Consider the following 20,633-nt stretch of genomic DNA (forward strand, 5'->3'; position numbering starts at 1 on the left):
TGCCACTCCAGCAGCCAGACGCCGCCTCCTTGAAACCCCCTCGGCTCGCCCCCCGAGCCCGCCATCGCTTATACCCACTTCTCCCTCCCCCTTATTTCTAACCCCCCCCCCATCCTCATCGCCGCGTGCTGCTCCTTTTCCGCTTCACCCTCCCCTCGCTAAAGGCTGACCTCGCCTCGCCTTCCCGCCTCGTGGACCAGCCTCTCCGGCCTCCCATCTCCACACTTTTCGCGCTTCTTTACCTCAGCCTGCCTTTCCCCTCACGCCGACCTTCGCCGAACTCCACTCCTCCCTTTGGCTTTTTACCTCAGCTTCCCTCCCCGCTCCAGTCGCTTCTCCCTCAGCAGCATCTTTCGGCTCCCTCACGCCTTTCTTTTTTTTAACCTCAACCGTCGTCCCTAATTATACGCAGTTTTATATTTCTATTCCATCCTGCTATCTTTCTCCTCCACTTTTTACCTCACCCGCCTCCGGGCCCTCCTTTCCCTCCTTTCTCCCCCAAACCCTCTTCTTTCCGCACCTGCCTGACGCCTTTTTGCTTTACCTTACCCAACCGCACCTTAATCACCCCCCTCTATATTTTTAAAAGACCATAAGCCCCGCCCCTTTCTGGTTAAGCCCCCGAGGGGAGGAGGAGGCGCTCCGTATTCTAAGTCGAAGCATTACGCATTTTGCTCAGCTCTGCGCACGCGCTAACCCCTCAGGTACAGCAACTGGGGACGCCGAAAGGGGAGACTTACGCACTTTGCGCGGAACGGGAGGTAGAAGAGCCGGGGTGCGTAATGTGCGTAACGGGGCCTGGAGGGGGAGCGACGTCACAGGTAGGAAAAAAACATCGGCGGGCATCTTACGCCAATTCCGTTGGCCGTGCCGCTGTTGCGCAGGGACTCGGGGAACGCCGCGCTACGCCACTTGCGTGGCGGGCTGCGCTACCGGCGTAAGGCGGCTCTGCCTCGCGCACTCGTCCTCTCTCAGGTGCAGGGAAAGAGGGAGGGTGGGAAAGAGGGCGGGCTCACCGTTGCCCGGCAGCCCTGGTCCGGGCCCAGCCTATGGGGGCGCTGGGCGCTGTCACGTGGCCCTGGAGCCCCCGAACGCTGCCTGCTGCGGAGCTTGCAAGAGCCGGACCGAGCCGGGCCGGGGGGACTGTGTGGAGGCGGGTAAGGACTCCCCCCACCCTGGGGATAACGTGGTGGGGGGATGCAGCGCGGAGCATGCAAAGGGTCTGGAGGCGGCGGGAGGGGGGTGCAACGTGCAAGATGGAAAAGGGGCGGTGCAGTGGAAATCGAGGGGAAAATGGGGCTCCATCCTTCGGGGGGCTGGGGAGGGGGGCGTCGAGGGGGTGCAGCTGGGGACGGAGGGCCATTTGGCCCCGGCAGCACAGGCGTCTCCGCTGAGAGCTCCGAATCTCCGATCCTGACACATGCACCCTTGCTACCGAGTGCGCCCCCCCCCCGCACTGGACGCTGTGCGGGTTCGCTTCCAAGTAAATTTGCATAGGATCCTGCTGTGCGAAGCAGTGGGAGGGGGCTCCACCTTGATGGTGATGGCAGGGGTCCGTGGAAAGAGAGGCTGCTGCTGTGGCAGGGTCATAATGGTGCGTGGGACAGCAAGGTGTGGTGGGAGAAGGGGAGTTGTGGAGGCTGGAAGAGGAGCAGCTGCAGCCGCAATAAAGGGGCTCAGGGGTCAAGAACAAGCACTGGGGGGGGTGCGGGTTGGATCTTAGGAGGAGGTGGTATCTGCGTGCACGGGGTCCATAGCTGTCAACTTTTCCCTTTTCTTCCGAGGAATCCTATTCGGAATAAGGGAATGTCCCTCAAAAAAAGGGAAACGTTGAGAGCTATGACGGGGTCTGGTCGGGGCTTAGCGCGGCTGCGAGGTGGGAGCGGGTCTGCGGGTTCCTGGGTGCCCCCCTTGGAGCAATAGCAGGAATAAGTCCTGCCGAGGGTGGTGTTTTTGCAGTGGGTTGCCCCGCTGGGTTGTGAAGCACTGGGTGAAGTGTTGTAGAGAAGGGAGTACTGTAATCAGCGCCCATGGATGTCAGGTAGGGAAGCTTAAGTTTCAGACTTTGAAGGGGCCACTGAGTGTTGGACAGCTGACCATATAAGCTAGACTAGAGGACACTAGTGTGAGAGAGCTGGGGGTGCTCCACAGATTAAGGGGTACCTGGTGCAGTTTGGGTGCAGGAAAGGAGAGAGATTCGACTGGGCGGGTAAGAGCAAGGCTGGCAGTGGTGGCTTTGGGGAGTAGGGTGCTGGGGGTGCACCCTGAGATAATGCAGAACTGGGTGGAGACTTCCAGGTATCTAGCGAAGGTCTCTGCTGATGGGAGGGTGAGTGTGAAGCTCAGGGGCAACAGGGATGTGAGGAAGGTAAGAGCCACTGGGCAGCAATTTTGGGATACACCAACCAGTGTTTTGGATGGAATTGGTTGCTCTTGGGTTCTCTGATTCATATTGTGCCATGAGAAAGACAGGAAGCCCACTGTACACAAGTAATGGATTGTTTACTGCTTAACCCCACCTTGTTGGATTTACAGTGAGGGTAATGGATTCCCCACCTGTCTTTTGAACCCATGTTTACAGCTCAAGTGGGGATGCTAATAATCTTTGAATCTTGCTTCCTTTTAATATCATGTAATCATTTTAAGCTATTGTGAATGTGGAACTGGGGATGGATTCTGAATGAATTCCACTGGCGTGATGATGTGTGTAAACTTTGTAAGTAACACAGGACTCTTCCTCAGAACCAATGTCCTGTAAGAGTGATAGAAGCATATCAGGTTTTCTGTTTTTTCATTCTTTTTTCGTTTGGACACAAACTCGAAGATAACTACTGTGTGTTTCTCTTATTTATTTTTCTTAACCCTGGTTTTCTTATTTATTTTTCTTAACCCGGGTTCCCAGCATCCAGCATGAGGAAGATTCCAGTATGACTTGCAAGTTTACATCCAGTATTATAACTTCTAGTCATTCCTATATTGCTTCTGTTTTGGGGGGTTTTCTGTAAAAAACGTTCTGGCTATTGTCTTATTGTCTGTTCTGCTTGTGGTGTGGACATTGTCTGCTAAGGAGAATCCCATGGCTTGAAAGAGTATTGTAGGACAGTTCACTGCTAGAATGGTTGTCTCAATGTCTGTTCCAGGCTGTTTGTGGGGACAAGAGATGGGGTTGGTGCTGACTTTGTGAAGTATTGACAGCTGTCAGCTGTGGTGAAAGTCAACTGCCCAATTCCTTGTACACAACTGGGGTTAGATGTGCTTTCCGTTAGTGTGGCGATGAATGTGCCACAGCGGTAATAACAAATGAGAGATGGGGCCCTGATTTTCCTCAGGTGCTTGGTTTTTTGGGGAGTTTTAATTTTAAAGAGAGCAAGAATGAGTGTGTGCACGCTTAATGTTTAAGCAGGCGTATTCCTTTGCTTGACCTTGCTTCCTCTCTTATCCGTAGCCATCGAAATTCAGCCTTCATGCAGCTGGCATGGCGCATCAGATTGTCTCTCAGGCTGACCTGATTTTTCCAAAAATGAAGCAACTGCACTTCCTGGTGGCTTCTGAACACTCCGTTCTCTGCCTGAGCACCAGTTCTGTATGCAGTTCTTAATTGCAAATGTTCATGCTTTGCTTTGCTTCTCTTCCCCCTTGCCCTTATTCTCTCTCTCTCTCTCTCTGAACTTACTGTCTCCTGATTATTAATGATTAAACCCCAGATTTGATGTTGGGGAGGAATGTGGAAAGGGAGGAGGAGCAACATCTGTAGAAGATGGTATGTTTAAATAGAACAGAAAGCACATGAATTTTTCTACTAACCTCCTGATGTGCAGCATTTCTGCCTGCTGTCGCTCCCCTCCCTCCACTGGCTCTCACCTGCCCACAAAACCAAAACTCCATTTACATTTGCCATCTAACTGGTGACCATGATAACCTTTTTCAGCAGGGGGCCGGTCCACCGTCCCTCAGACCATGTGGGGGGACCGGCCTTGAACAAAAAAATGAATGCATTCCTATGCCCCGCAAATAACCCAGAGACGCGTTTGAAATAAAAGCACACATTCTACTCATGTAAAAACACGCTGATTCCCGGACCGTCCGTGGGCCAAATTTAGAAGGCGATTGGGCTGGATCTGGCCCCTAGGTTGCCTACCCCTGCTCTAGTGTTTCTGATTCTGTTAATATCTTTGTTAGTGACTATCCGGGTCAGTGAAATTCGTTAATGCTGTAGTTTTATCATTACATGGCCTGATGTCTAGTAAGCTTATGTCAGTTGTCAGTTGGTATGTAAAAATGTCCTCTGGCTAACCCAGAAGTGAAGCTTTGCAAAACATTCTAGGCCACGAATGGCTGGTGCAAAGGTGTGTGCAGGACTGCTAGCGCAAGGATTGCATTTTCAGTTGTGCTGACTGCCAGATCTTATTTGCTCAATCTTGGTTCAATGGAATTTTGGGATGTTTACAGTTCTGTGCTATAACCAAGTTAGGGGCTGTCCGTCAGCAAGAAATCATGACTCAATATATTTTGGGTATGCTTGAACAATTGGTATCTATAGGCACTGTTTTTGATCCCACCATGTGACAGTCCTCTGGATAGCAAAATACTTAAATGTTGGGGCACGACCACCACAAATGCAGATGTTCTGTTGCTACTAAATCTCATTCCCAACAAACCTATTTGTTTGTTTTTTTTAAAAAATGTTCATTATCTTGTTAGATATCAACAATATGGTAACTTCTCTTTTAAATTAACACACATTACTGCTACTCCAGAGAAGACAATTTACGTTTGTTTTCTTCAATAGATGAAAAATATTAATTTCATTAATAATTAAATTTCATTCATTTTGAAAAGGTTCTTTAAAATACTATCCTTTCTGTAAGTCTTTATCTGTGTTATATAAAATATATATAAATAAAAAAATACCAATCCCCTGGTGCTTGCTTAATTTTCCAAAACCTAATTATTTCATTCTTTAAAACATTTGGAAATTTCTGAAACCTGCCTTGAAATTGCCTCCTCTGACCTGGAAGCACTGCCCCATAATCTCAGAAGTCTAGATGGGTTTGTGGTCATTCACTTAGGAGGAAAATGTACTTTGTGTGTATAGGAATACAGGATTGTCACCTTAGACTCCACCTTGATCCATCTAGCTCAGTATTGGTTATACTCCAGAGTTTCAGACAGGAAACACTCCCAGCCTCATACAGAGACTTCAGGGATTGAATCGGAGACATTCTGCATGCAGAGCAGACACACTGAATTTCATCACGTATTCCTCAGGCCTGGGGTGGGCCGAGGAAAATAGGTTCCAGGGGAAAGTCCCACTCAAAATTAACCCCTAAGTGTACATTATAAGCATACCCAACAAAACGAGCAAGGGGCAGGCAACCATTTTTACTGGGAAGTAAGTGTCACTGTTTGTAACAGCATTTGCATACAAGTAAGTGTGTTTAGGATTATATCGTTAGCAAGAGGGGACAGCTGAAGGGCATTCAGTGCAGTGTGCTTTAGGAGTGGATTTGGATGGAATAGTCATTATTACTAAGATTGCGTAGTGTAGCCAGCATGGTGCCCGGCCACAGCTGTTCTGAACTGCAAGTCCCATCATTTTGTAGCTTAATCCATGTTAGTTGGGAGTTATAGTTCAGAACATCTGGAGGGTACCATCCTGGCTATCCCTGCATATGCTTTCTCCAGCATGGAGCACAGAGTGATATACATAGTGTTGTGCATATGTGTGTGGGTTGTTCTCCCATCTTATCGTCACAACAGGACTTGGAGTGAGTTCAGCTAAGAGGCATTGAACTTTGGATTTGAACATTGAACTGTTCTGTCAAGATCTGAGACTGTGTGCGCTGCAGTGGCCTTCCACGGAGTTTTCAGGCATGTTTTCTGATTAGCGTTTGGGAGATTGGCAGGGCTGAGTGCAATGGAACAAACTGAGAAAAAATATCTGGTTTGGAAATTGATTTTTAAAAAATGTTTCCTCCTGCGAAATGAGAGCAATTGCCAAGAGCTTAAAAGGAGGCAATGCAATCAGGATTTTTTTGGGGGGTGGTGTTGCTGTTGTGTGTGTGAATCTTTAGAAATTTGTGGTGCTGTAGAAATGGCTGCTCACACCACCTGGTGACTTTCAAGGTAGGAGTCATGTCTCTTTAAGAGGGATGCAAAGGACAAGATGGAGTTTTTTGGTTTGGGGACCTGCTGGATACAAAGGGAGAGATGTCGATGAGAATGGGTGAAGCTGCGTGATTTGGATAGAACAGCCTTCACCTTGGAATTGTATTCTTTTTTTAAAAAAGAAAAGATATGCAAAGGCTTTCTAAATGGATCCTATGTTCCTTTTTAAAGGGAAAAATAACAATATTCCAGCAATAACACCACGGGGCCTTTTTCCATGCAGTGAGATATCCAGTTCCTATGTGTGTCCTCAGAAGGGCTACTGTAAGCATTGGGACCTCCTAGCTTTTTGCCAGCATGAAAGGATAAGAGATGGATACGGGATGGTGTTTGATGGCTGTCGATAGCATCTGCCTCACTGCAGTTGATCCTTGCGTACAAGGTAGCAGCTCTGGTATCTTTGACTGAAATGGCTTCTGTTGATGTAGATTTTGCAAGTTGCACAGAATTGCTCACTGGCCGGCATCAATATGTGCCTCATTCTCTTCTGACTAGAGAGTGAAGGTCTGGCTAACAGGTCAAATGTTACTTGCTCTGGGTACCTAATGATTTTTGCGCCCAGTCAAAGGGGTCATGTCCCTCCAGAGCCTCTGCCACTGCCATTGGAAGTCCTTGCTTCTTTTCGCCCATTTTCATTGGCATAACTCCTCCACCTTTCTCTACAGCAGTGGTGTTTGTCTTCAGCTAATAACTGCCTGCAAGTAGGAATGTCCATCTAGTCTGCCACTGTAGTTTTAAAAGCATCTGTCATGCATTGCAGGAGGTTGGACTAGATGACCCTTGGGGTCCCTTTGAAATATACAGTTCCATGATAATAGTTGCTGGTTTCTGTCTCTTAACAGTGGATGGTCATATTTCCTCAGAAGCTCAGGAATGGGCCATAATTAGGGCCGGATGATATCTGGTTTTCAACCTCACAATACAGCCATACCTCGGGTTACAGCCACTTCAAGTTGCGTTTTTTTGGGGGTTACAAAACCCAGAAGTACCAGAACAGGTTACTTCCGGGTTTTGGTGGTTGCAGATGCGCAGAAGCGCCAAATTGCAACCCGCGCATGCGCAGATGCAGGTTGCGAACGTGCATCCCGCATGGATCACGTTCGCAACCTGAGTGTCCACTGTATATCACCAGCTAAACATTTCAATATATCACGACGTCTGAAATAAGGATGGAACTATGTAGAGGCGAACAGAGCTTAGACCTTCCTTGATCCATTGACTGGAATGTGATGTGACTATATAGCAACACAAGTTGTGACAAACTGAAATGAAGATCGGTTTAATTGCTGTCTGTCTAAAAGAACCCCCCCCCCCCAATAAACTTTTTCTTGAAAGGTGAGATACAAATGTTGTATAGTCAGGGCTGGAGCTCTGAGAACCACCGTTGCTCGGTCCCTGCTCCTGCCCACCTAGCAGTTTGAAACCACGTCAAAGTGCAAGTAGATAAATAGGCACCACTCCGGCAGGAAGGTAAACAGCATTTCCGTGCGCTGTTCTGGTTCGCCAGAAGCGGCTTAGTCCTGCTGGCCACATGACCCAGAAGCTGTACACCGGCTCCCTTGGCCAGTAAAGTGAGATGAGCACTGCAACCCCAGAGTCGGCCACAACTGGACCTAATGGTCAGGGGTCCCTTTACCTTTACCTTATACAGCTGATGGTCCTCTTAAGCAGCCAATCTTCAGGGTGGGCTTATCTACTTTCCCACATCACTGCTCCTGGAGGGGCTTTGCCAAGCATTTTCTTCTTCTTCTTTCTAACAAAACAAATATTTGTGAGCAGGATGCTTGTTCTCTCTGAACTTTATTCTATAGCTGGTGGGAGGGGGAGAGATGGCTGTATTGGCTTGAAGAATAATGAGAGCAGGCATCCACATTATAGTGCTTATTTCATGTATTTATATGGCATTACCTATGAATATGGGACTTCATGTGGAAGGGCTGTAGCTTTGCTTTGCATGCAAAGAAGTTCCAAGTTTAATCCCTGATAACTCCTTGTGAGGCAGGGAAGTAGCCAGGTGCCCTCCTGAAGTTTTGGACTACAATTCCTATCAGCCTCAGCCATCATAACCAATAGTTAGGGATGATGGGAGTTGTAGACTAACCTGTTCTGGAGGGCGCCAGGTTGAGAAAGGCTAGTATAGACTTTTCTAAGCTAGGTGGACTGATGATCTGATTCTTGGTACAAGGTAGCTTCCTACAGGTTTGATAAGCCCTTGCCTCAAGAAGAAGAAGAAGAAGAAGAGGAGTTTGGATTTGATATCCCGCTTTCTCACTGCCCTAAGGAGTCTCAAAGCGGCTAACATTCTCCTTTCCCTTCCTCCCCCACAACAAACACTCTGTGAGGTGAGTGGGGCTGAGAGACTTCAGAGAGAAGTGTGACTGGCCCAAGGTCACCCAGCAGCTGCATGTGGAGGAGCGGGGAAGCGAACCCGGTTCCCCAGATTACGGGACTACCGCTCTTAACCACTACACCACACTGGTTCTCTCAAGGGGTCTATAGTCTAAAAATAGAAGCAGAGAAATGTGGTCAGGGGTAAACAGGACAATATGTTATTATTGCAGTTGGATTTTTTAATGTAGAGCAGGCTTCCTCAACCTCGGCCCTCCAGATGTTTTGAGACTACAATTCCCAGCATCCCTGACCACTAGTCCTGCTAGCTAGGGATCGTGGCAGTTGTAGGCCAAAAACATCTGGAGGGCCGAGGTTGAGGAAGCCTGTTGTAGAGTATTGGAACTAAAGGGTTGTTCATAAGGAGAGCCTTTCTGGATAAACCAAAGTCTCATCTGGTCCAGTATCCTGTCTCTCACAGTGACCAACCAGATGTCTATAAGAAGCCTGTTACCAGGGTATGAGATCCAAAGGCACATGAGGCAGATCTGATTCTGATCAATGCCTGGATGAGTGACTAGTTTTGGAACCACCACTGCCTTGGGTTCTATGGCAGGTGGAAAGCAAATATAAGTGAGTAAAATATTTGTTATGTCCCACTTGTGTTCCCCCAGCAACTGGGGGCAATACTGAGGTTGTTATGACTATCTTGATTTGCAGTTCCAGTGCCAAAGGTTTAAGCAAGATAGCAGCACTTCATGCTCAGTGTGCTCATGATCCTAACAGTCGTCGTATTGCACTTTCATTCTCCTTTAGAAGCAGATGTGGGGCCTCTTTCGCTCCTTTCCTGAACATCTCATGGGAATGTCATTCTGCACACTCACCTGGTGTGAAGGGCTGGCCACTCTCAGCGATGTGAAAGGTTTTCTTGCCAGCCAGGTGTTGAAATATGGAATTGGCCTTGACTGTGCATTTAAATGTCATCTTCTGCTCTGTATCTCTATTTTCTTTAAAAAAACAAACACACCCAAGACCCCTGTGTTTTTTTAATGAACCACTGTGCAGTCAGTTGGTGGTGGTCTTTTACAGTACCAGCCGACACTTAAGGATTGGGACTCAGGTGTGAGAGAAGCCTGATGATGTACCACTTCACTGCGCATCTAAACACATTATACATTCTACTTTGGCCCGCTTTCATTCTAAAGGAGATTCATTGTTGTTGATTCTGTGCCCCTCTGGTCTGTGCCCAATCCTGACCTCAGTTTGCCCAAAGCCAATTTATCAGCACGCCTCTGTTTCTTCTAGCTCTTTTCCTTTCCTCCTCTTTTTTTGCTAGACCTCTTTGTTGATATATACGGTATATTCATATTGTAAGGTCTATGGGGCAGGAACCTCTAGTTTTGCTTGTGCTGCTCTGTAAGGCACCATGTAAACAGTTCCATTATATAACAATAGCTTCTTAGAATCATAGAGTTGGAAGAGACCACAAGGGCCATCGAGTCCAACCCCCTGCCAAGCAGGAAACACCATCAGAGCACTCCTGACATATGGTTGTCAAGCCTCTGCTTAAAGACCTCTTGGCTTATCTGACCCTTGTGATTTCTTCACATGCAAGACCATGACTTGCAGATGGGTTCCTGGTGTAGCAGTATTTGAGCAAGGAGGAGAAATGTTTCTACTCATAGGGTGGGATTAATGAGTCCGGGGTTCAGGTTTGTGTCTTACAAATTACATTAGCAGGCTGCAAAACTCCCCGCTGCTTTGTTTCCAGGGAGGATGACTCACGGTCTGGGCAGCAGAAACTTTTGAGGTACCCGGACACTCAGTGTTAAGAAATCTTGACACTCGTGTTCCTTTCCTGTGCAAGGTGATGCCTAAATGCTTCTTGCTGTTTCCAAGTTTGTTTCTAGAAGTTGGAAACCATTTCCTACTATGGGCTCAAAAGTTACCGGTACCTTCCTGTGAACAAAATGTTGCTGGTCAGGGTGACATGGCAGGACTACACAAAAAGTTCAGCTTGAAAGAAAGGTGCTTTTCAACCAGTGTGTCGTGGCCCCCTGGGGTGCCTTGAATGATGGTCAGGGGTGCCGTGGGCCTCTGTCCCTCTTTCCTTCCTTGCCTCCCTCCTCTGATGCCTTTTTGCCTCTCTGCCTCCCAAAGGCTTGTGTGGCTGTTTGTTGCAGCAGCCCTGACTATAAACTCTCCAGGTGAATGGTGCCTCTCTTTGGGGTCGGGAGGGGGCAGCTCAGAGACCTAGACAGCAGCAGCAGTTGCCCGGAGGACTCCCAAGGAGAGGGGAGAGGAGAGGGTGTTCGAAAAAGGGCGAGAGGCTGCCAGCTCTGTAAGCAAGGGGGGGGGTTCCTGAGCCCCACAGGGGTGCCCCAGAAAGCATGTAGTTGGTCAAGGACCCCATAGACCCCAAAAGGTTTAAAACCTGCTGTATTGCTACCCATATGCCATAGTTGGTTTCCCTCCTTTGCGCCCCTCCCCGCAGCACCACTGGAACCACTGGGTGTCCTACTGGCTTAGTGTGTGTGGAGCCTCTCCCTGCTGGTGAGGAGGCTAAATAAAGACCTTCCTGGATGCTCAGATAAGGGCATTTAAATGCCTGAAATGCTGACAGGCAAAGAGGTGGGTGTGGGTTTACACTTGCTTAAAATACTACCACTGAGTGGTCTGAACCACGGTTGCATTTTGGAGAGCTTTGCATCTTTTAATGGAAACAGTGCCTCATTCCCCCGCTCCGTAATAAAAATGATGTGGTTTAAACATTTCCACTTGATTCTTGGCCCTTTGTACCCTTCTCAATATGCCCTTCACTGGGTGCGTAGAAGCCTTCCCTTTCCTTTCTCACTAAAAATAATAATGGACCATTAGACTTTAAAGAAAAAATTAACCAGGTGGGCGTTGCTGTTGCTTTCTTCCCCCTTTTCTACCTTTATTTTTGGTGAGTGTGCCTGTTGCCTTAGGCAAGATTTGAAAACTTAAATTCTTTTTATAGAAATAATGCTTTAAAAAAGCACCCACACATTTTTTCCACACAGCTGTAGAACCAACTGTGCTTTGGAGACTTGGCTTTCTGGAGGTGGTGGAGAGGAAGGAGGGAGGGAGGGAGAGAGAGAGAGAGAGAGAGAGAGAGAGAAAGAAAGAAAGAAAGAAAGAAAGAAAGAAAGGGGATGCAGAGAGAATAAGAGCTCCGGCCAACCTTTGCTACCAAACTCCGTTCCTTAGGCCAGAGGAGAAGTCACCTGAGATGCTGCTGAGCCTTAGCAGGGCATCTGGTAAGGTACTTAGCAAGGCTTATGGGCAGCGGCACTTTTCCTGCAGACATCTCCCCCCCCCCCGCCCCTCCCAAGCTGTCTGAATCTTGAGCTGCCTCTGCAAGGGTTATTGCAAAGAGAAGATTAGAAGGCCAACTGACCTGACTGTTGGCTCCCCATGCTCTTGCCTTCATAGGCTGGTTAATATTTGGAAAGGAACCAGTATAATGGGTAGCTCAGTGATGTTAATATGTCCTTAAAGATTTGGGTCCACGTTTGCAAAAATGCTGATTTATTTGTATAGATGCAGATGTTGACTTTAAATGCCACAGAAGGCAAGCCAACAAAATTTCACACCGAGATCACCCCAGGTAAATTATGCTAATTTGCACCCCTCTTCAGATTACAGTGGTGCCTTAGGTTACAAACGCCTCGGGTTACAAACACCTCGGGTTACATACTCTGCTAACCCAGAAGTAGTACCTTGGGATAAGAACTTTGCCCCAGGATGAGAACAGAAATCGCACGGCGGCAGCGGGAGGCCCCATTAGCTTAAGTGGTATCTCAGGTTAAGAACGGTATCAGGTTAAGAACGGACCTCTGGAACGAATCAAGTTCGTAACCAGAGGTACCACTGTACTCCCACTTTTCAGTTGATTTGCCGCAATGAATGTCCAAATCAATTCCCCTACAATTGCCCCCATCCATCACCCCCAAATAAACTCTAGTCAGTCGGCTTAAATTATTTCCCCCAAATAAATATACAGTGGTACCTCGGGTTTAGTACTTAATTTGTTACGGAGATCCGTACTTAACCTGAAACTGTTCTTAACCTGAAGCACCACTTTAGCTAATGGGGCCTCCTGCTGCCGCCGGGCTGCCGGAGCACGATTTCTGTTCTCATCCTGAAGCAAAGTTCTTAACCTGAAGCACTATTTCTGGGTTAGCGGAGTCTGTAACCTGAAGCGTATGTAACCCGAGGTACCACTGTACTACCCAGTAACCAAGACCACCTCCACTGAATTTCTCCTGAATTCATTTCACACACAGAAGCTCTTGAGAGACTTGGAAGAAGATTCAGGGTCCGTGCCCCATAGTTCTGACTCAAGCAGCATTACTGGGGTCCCTTTACTCCCACACTGCAGAGGCAACCATTTTGCTCCCATAAGGTTATGTATTATTGTCTTCGGATTCTGTTCTTCAGTGATTGTTTTGCACTAACCTGACAAATTTTGAGGGTCCATGTCATATTAAAGTATATTCCACCTATTCTGCTACTGGATGGGAATCTAGCAGGTTAGCATGGCCCTGGTGCAAATTTCTCTTCTGCTGTGAAATCCCTAAGACACCTTAAGCTAAAGCACATTCTCCTACTTCTCCCTCTTCATTTCTCCCTTGTAGTGTGCAGAATAACAATACTGGTCTACCTTAGAGGGCTGTTGTAAGAGTTACTTCAATTCAGTAAAGTGCTTTAAACATTCTAAATGTCATTTGCTAAATGATACTTGCCTGACACTTTCATATTTTCAGAGCATTTCATATGCACTACCTAATCATAATACTTGCAGCAACTGTGTAAAGTAAACCGGTATTATTACTGTCCCTCCTTATATTGCAAATGGGAGGGCTGAGGCTGGGGGGAGAGAGTGACTTGCCTAAGGCCACCTGTTGAATTAATAGCAGAGATGAAGTTTGAACTGGGGATATTTGTACCTTCGACTCCTTGCCACTGTGCCACACTAGCTCACTGTGTCACTCAGGAATGGGGTTCCCTTTCAGCCCAGTGGGCCAGACCTGTATCTTGCCCTTTGTAGGCCAACTTTGACAGCAAGGTCGGACCACCCACCTGCCACTCATCTGACATAATAATGACCTCAGGTGGTTTGTGCCACCCAACTGTCAAAGTAGGGAGTGAGTACTGCTTACGCAGAATTGAACTCTCTGTGCATCAGTTGATGTGCAGGGAGTTCAGTCATGCTTTCTGTAGCCCCATCTCTACCTGTGTCACACCTGATGTCAGGTGGTTACAACCTAAGGAAAACATCCTTGCAGGCTAAATGGGGAGGCTGGAGGTGGCTGGAGGTTACCCACCCCTAAAGTAAGTGTTAAGTGTTGTTGTGTTTATTATTATGGGATTATATAGATGCTTAGGAATATGAAATGGCTTTTAAGTCATGGGAACAATATTAGAAACTCAGATACATAACCCAGCTGCCAAATGGCTCCATAAACCAGGGTTACAGTCACCAAAATGGAAGGTCTAGTTGCTATTTTGGGGCCAAATGGTTTGGAAGTCGTATTATTCGATAGGATTTTTTGGTTCCTGAAATTTGTTTTGATTGTGCAGATAAAATACCACGGATAGAAGTCTACAGGATGTGTTGTTAATGTGTGGAAACAGACAAGATCCAAGGATCCCCAGGCATGCACCTCCGGATAGTGGAGACATTGGGCACTATCCTGGCATCCAGGCATCTTCATTTGGTTGCAAGTGGCTGATAGCCAGGTGCAAAATGCACCTAGCAAATTTCTAATGCTGCCAGTTTACTGCAGTGTGTGTTCACACATGTATGCTTCCTTTTTATTAAAACTTTAAAACATTTATACACTACCTCACCTGTAGTAGAAGCACATGGCAAACTTGATTTAAAATGAAGCACAGTAAAACTTCCAAAACAAATGGGGTGGTGCCTAAATGAAATCTCCAAGCCTACCTTGCCCCCCCGCCCCCAGCCCAGTCGGCGCTTCCTTCTCCTTTGCTTCTCCCACTTCCTTTGACTGGAATGGACTTTGCTTCTGTATGGCTCATGCTGCCACTTTTTTTGCAGGGGGCAGGGAGATGTCGACTGCTGTTCCTCCTCCTCCTCCTCCTCCCCATGCCGAGAAGAAAGCATAGTGGGCCTCCAATCCCTCCTTGCGTTTAGGAGGGTGGTGACATTAGAAAAGGGCACTCTAGCTAACTGTTTCTGGCCAGGAGGCTGCAAGTTGGACCAGGCCTAAGACCCCAGTGGTCCAGCATCTTTTCTCAGAAGGGCCAACCAGAAGTCCAAGGGGAAACCAGTAAATAGGATTCAAGCACAATTAGGATTCTTGTGGTTTCCAGCACCTGGTGTTCAGAAGCATGGCTGCCTCCCAACGATGGAGGCAGAGCGTAGCTAGTAGCCACCAATAGCCCTCTATGAATTTGTCCAACCCTCTTTTAAAGCAATCTGGGTTGATGGCCAGGACGTGGGTGCCGCTGTGGGTTAAACCACAGAGCCTAGGACTTGCTGATCAGAAGGTCGGCGGTTCGAATCCCCGCGACGGGGTGAGCTCCCGTTACTCAGTCCCTGCTCCTGCCAACCTAGCAGTTCAAAAGCACCTCAAAGTGCAAGTAGATAAATAGGTACCGTTCCGGCAGGAAGGTAAACGGTGTTTCCGTGCGCTGCTCTGGTTCGCCAGAAGCGGCTTAGTCATGCTGGCCACATGATCCAGAAGCTGTATGCCGGCTCCCTCGGCCAGTAAAGCGAGATGAGCGCCGCAACCCCAGAGTCGTCTTCGACTGGACCTAATGTTCAGGGGTCCCTTTACCTTTACCTAAGGTTGATGGCCACCACTGCTTCCTGTGGGAAGGAGTTCCATAGTTTAACTATGTGCTGTGTGAATAAATATTTCCTTTTATCCGTCCTAACTCTTCCAACATTCACCTTCCTTGGATGTGCATAAGTTCCAGTGTTATGAGAGAGGGAGTAAAACATTTCTCTGCGCACTTTCTGCATGCCATGCATAGTTTTATAAGCTTCTATAATGTTGCTACGTATTCACGAAAGAGTCCCAAATGCTGCAACCTTTCCTTATAAGAGAGTCGCTCCATCCCATGGATATACTAGTCTTTGCTTTGCCTGTGCTCCTCCTACTCTCAGGCAAACCGTGTGTCCTCAGGATCATAGCCAACAGCAAAGAAGTGGTAAACTACCAGCAGAAACGCATTCCCTGTCCATTCACATCAGCCTGGGGTCAAGTCCTTACACCAAGTCTTGTGAGGAGTGTGGCTCTTGGCAGTGGTACTGGCGTTTTGGCTTCTGTTGATGTTCTTGGTCAAGCCGGAATTCCTATCCTTATTCCAGCAGTGTATTGGGCAGAGCTGGGAGTTGCCAAAACCATCAAGCTGCCGTGTTGCCCAGTTGTATTTAATTGCTTGTGCTCATAAGCTGGAAATTGTGGTACAACCAGTTCGTTAATTTATGGCTATTTGTGGTATGCCCATCTTTAGTGACTTGTCAGGAAAAATAATGGGCCTGCGCTGCCGGCGTGGAATTCCTAGGGAGGTAGATCACTCCAGGACCCTCTCATTCCTTTTGGGAGATTCCCTCCCTCCTGCTTGTAGACTGCTCTCTCTCTCTGTGGGGGATGATTTAGAGCCGTTCTTGCATGTTGTGGTTTTGGCTTGCTTAGTCATAAAGAGCCTTTGGTTGCTTCCAGTGATTGACATAACAAAATGTAAATTATATGCTGTTTTACTAGGCACTAATTCATCTGTTTTGAGGTTTATATGTCAGGAAGGCTCAGGGCTGCTCATTACAGTGGCTTTTCTCTCCAATGTGTCATTTTGTGCGGAAGAAACATTTATATTAAATTGTGTAATTTATTTTTTTTTGGAGGGGGATGGATGGAAGAAAACACATGACACCCCTAACTATAAAGTTTGTTTTTCCATTGTGAGGTTTCGCTACTGTTTGTGTGATTTATAAATATCATTTAAGAGAGCTTAGGGCTGGTTTTCACCAAAAGGGCTTTATGAGGTCATTTATTGAGTACAATGGTACCTCATGTTACATACGCTTCAGGTTACATACGCTTCAGGTTACAGACTCCGCTAACCCAGAAATAGTGCTTCAGGTTAAGAACTTTGCTTCAGGATGAGAACAGAAATTGTGCTCTGGCAGAGCAGCAGCAGCGGGAGGCCTCGTTAGCTAAAGTGGTGCTTCAGGTTAAGAATGGACCTCTGGAACGAATTAAGTACTTAACCTGAGGTACCACTTTACTTGTTAGGAACACAGGAACAGCCTTTTTGGATCAGACCACGTGGTCCAGGGCTGAGACTCTCATGTCCATCCAAATGTTGTCAGGTTTCCAACTTGCAGCAGCCTCAGCCAACATAACCAATGGTCAGGGATTGTGATCTGTCAGTGCCTGTGGGGCCAACAGGTTATCTACCCCACTAGCAGCCAACAATGGCCAGACAGTGTTTCATAATAATAATAATAATAATAATAATAATAATAATAATAATAATACGCAGCTTGACCATGAAAGTTTGTTTCCAGTACCTAACATTTAGAAGTATCCTGCCTCTAAAAATGCAACTTAAAGTCTTGGCTACCATGAACAAGAACTACTGATAAGAGGACAGATCTGGCAGTTTCTCCTGCCTTTTGTTAAGGACTTAAGAAGAGCCGATGGTTCATCTAGGAGAACACGTTTTTCAATAGTGGCCTCCTAGGTACCTCTGGGACAATGGTCCCCAACCTTTTTGGTATGGCGACTCACACATACAAACTTACTCAGTATGGTGACCCATTGATCTAACATGAATTTTGGATCTTAGGTCTTTGACAACTTGATTTTACCAGTAAGTTAGCTTCTATCATTACTTGAAGCAAAAATTCCCAATATATGTGGAATTGGTTGAAGTATTTATAGTACTTTACTCACAAAATCATTCACAGTGTTGTTTATGGGAATGTTAAGACACCTTGCTAACATTCAGTTGCAAATGCCAACATAGCAATATAATAAGCCACAAATCAAATCACAAATCAAAAAGTTGTAAGGGTTGTAAACAGTAGTTATTTTGGGCCTACTTAAGCCACTTGCCAGAGGCTTTGCAACCCACAGGTTGGGAAATACTGTTCTAGGAAGCTCTCAGGCAAGGCCTAAAGCAACAGCCCTCCTGAGCAACAAGTCTCGACAGTGAAACAAGCCCTATTGTCAGGTGGAGGAAAAGCTGCCTCAGGCAGCAGTAGGCCTGGGTGATGTATCAATACATCATCCAGGACCAGTTGGAAGGCCAGATGGCGATGGCAATTACCTGATTTTTCACCTGGTGGTACCTTGCAAGTGAGGCTTGCCAGCCAGCCGGCACCTTACTTCCTTCTCTGGCCAAGCAGGTGGGCTGCCTCCTTTCTCTCTGTACAGGGTGCTGGTGGTGGCTTCACCCCAGTGCCTTGTAGGACCGGTGCTCCTCCCTCCCTCCTTGCACCAGGCACTGGCAGCGAAGCGATAGCAGCTTCACCCTGGTGCCCTGTGGGGCCGGGGCCGGTGCTCATTCCTCCTACCTCCTCGTACTGGGCACAGGTGATGATGGAAGTGACAGTAGCTTCAACCTGGAGTCTCTTGGCCTGGGGCCGGGGCTCCATCCTCTTGCCTCTGCACACCAGGTACTGGTGGAGGCAGCTTCGACCTGGTGCCTCGCCTGGGCAAGGGGCAGTCTTTTATGTGGTCCTGGACACCTTGTTTGTTTGCGCGGTGCCATGTCTGCCCAGCCTTGTGATCTCCTCTCCCTTGGTGTTCCCCAGGTGTGGGGCCAATACTGTAGGGCTGTAGTCAAAATAAAAAAATTCCTTCCAGTAGCACCTTAAAGACCAACTAAGTTAGTTCTTGGTATGAGCTTTTCGTGTGCATGCACACTTCTTCAGATACACGTGTAGGGCTGTAGCGATGTATCTTGGCGGCTTCTCTTCACCTTATTTCCTTCCTGCTCCTTATTTGAGACATCGTGATTTATCACTATTGCGATGTTTAAAGGTAAAGGGACCCCTGACCGTTAGGTCCAGTTGTGGCCGACTCTGGGGTTGCGGCGCTCATCTCGCTTTATTGGCCGAGGGAGCCAGCGTACAGCTTCTGGGTCATATGGCCAGCATGACTAAGCCGCTTCTGGCGAACCAGAGCAGTGCACGGAAACACCGTTTACCTTCCCGCCAGAGTGGTACCTATTTATCTACTTGTACTTTGAGGTGCTTTCGAACTGCTAGGTTGGCAGAAGCAGGGACCGAGCAACGGGAGCTTACCCCGTCATGGGGATTCGAACCGCCGACCTTCTGATCGGCCAGCGGCGTAGCGTGGGTTATCAGCACCCGGGGCAAAGCAAGTAATTTGCGCCCCCTAACCCGGGGCAAGGCAATTAATTTGCGCCCCCTAACCCGGGGCAAGGCAAGTACAGTAATTTACTCTCCCAAGCAGCAGCAGCAGCAGCGAGGCTTCTCTTTCCCCCGCGCTCTCCTGGAGCTGCCTCTTTTCATTCCTTACCGCAGCGTTTCCTGGCTGCTCCCCCCCCTTCCCCTCTCTCTCCTCCTCGCTCTGCTTGCCCTGCCCTGCCTGAGGGCGCCCTGAGGAGACTCCGCTCTCCTTTTTGACCAGGCGAGGTGGAAAAGTCTCTTCCCGCCCCCTCGCCAGACTCCCTGCTCGGCTCGGCTCACTACCCAGGCGGCCAGTGGAGAGAGAGCCGCAATTACCATAAAGCTCCTCTCCCTCCGCTCGCCAAGCTGTCAAAGCCCGGCAGCAGCGGCAACGGCAGCAGCAGGCGCAGCCAGACCCCAGCCAGCCAGCCCGCCCGCCCGCCCGGCTTCCTCTCCTTTTTTTGCCCGCGGCAGAAGGCTTCGCTCTCCCCCTTCCGCTACCTCCTCGCCAAGCCGTGGATTTTAGTAGGGGCAGAGAGCTACTAGTGCGAGCGCGCCCCCTGCCCATGTTGCGCCCGGTGCGGCTGGCACCCCTGGCACCCCCCCACGCTACGCCACTGTGATCGGCAAGTCCTAGGCTCTGTGGTTTAACCCACAGCGCCACCCGATGTTTAGCTGGTGACAAATTACAGTGTTGAAAAACTGATGTTGCCTGGCAGTAGATGCTGGGGGTGCAGAGCAATAGCAAAGTGTTGGAGATACAGCTCTGTATATTGTGTACTTGGGTACTGCGGAGGATACTGTCCTGGTTACCAGTGTTGAGCATAAGAAGAACCTGTTGAATCGGGACAGTGGCCCATGTAGTCCAGCATGCTGTTCTCACAGTGGCCAACTAGATGCCCCCAATGGGCCTGAGCTCAAGGGCCACTCTCTGTCCTTTGGCTTCCAGTCACTGTGGTTCAGAAGCTTTACCTCCTCTGGCTGTGGAGACAGAGCGCAGCCGCCGTGGCCGGTAGCCATTGTGTGCTGCATGAAGAAGTACAGTCATAACTCATGTTATGTTTGCTTCAGGTTGAGCGTTTTCAGGTTGCGTCCCGCGGCGACCTGGAAGTACCGGAAAGGGTTACTTCCAGGTTTCGCCGCTTGCACATGTGCAGACGCTCAAAATGACGTCATGCGCAGAAGCAGCAAATCGCGACCCGCAGACACAGGTTGTGTTCTGCTCATGTTGCGAATGGGCCTCTGGAACGGATCCCATTCGCAACCAGAGGTACCACTGTACAGTGGTGCCTCGCAAGACGAAAAGAATCCGTTCCGCGAGTCTCTTCGTCTTGCGGTTTTTTCGTCTTGCGAAGCAAGCCCATTGGCGGCTTAGCGGATTACCGCTATTAGCGGCTTAGCGGGCTTAGCGGATCAGCTGATTAGTGGCTTAGCGATCAGCTGATAAGCGGTTTAGCGGCTCAGCTGTTAAGTGGCTTAGCGGCTTAGGATCAGCTGATAAGCGGCTTAGCGGCTTGGGAAAAAGGGGGGGGAGGGAAAAAACCCCGCAGGAACTCACAAGACATTTTCGTCTTGCGAAGCAAGCCCATAGGAAATTCGTTTTGTGAAGCACCTCCAAAACGGAAAACCCTTTTGTCTAGCGGGTTTTCCGTCTTGCGAGGTATTCGTCTTGCGGGGCACCACTGTACTTTCTTTTGTCTGCCCTGAATCCTCCAACATT

General features: G+C 48.3%; 1 protein-coding gene across 14 annotated transcripts in view; it reads left to right on the top strand.

The window, feature by feature from the left end:
* Positions 1-753: 753 nt before the first annotated feature.
* Positions 754-20,633, top strand: part of STRBP (spermatid perinuclear RNA binding protein) — a 154,327-nt gene continuing 134,447 nt past the window's right edge. For 5 of the 14 annotated variants that reach the window (XR_014004244.1, XM_081179730.1, XM_081179726.1 and 2 more), the window contains exon 1: positions 1,052-1,157. The gene's annotated coding sequence lies outside the window, so the exon portion shown is untranslated. Of the gene's footprint in view, positions 776-1,050; positions 1,158-1,573; positions 1,595-20,633 lie in introns of those variants that run through there. The other 9 variants (XR_014004245.1, XR_014004246.1, XM_081179723.1 and 6 more) reach the window with 4 other exon arrangements.

This window comes from Podarcis bocagei (genome assembly GCF_964188305.1).
Source record: "Podarcis bocagei genome assembly, chromosome: Z".
NCBI classification, from domain to species: Eukaryota; Metazoa; Chordata; class Lepidosauria; order Squamata; family Lacertidae; genus Podarcis; species Podarcis bocagei.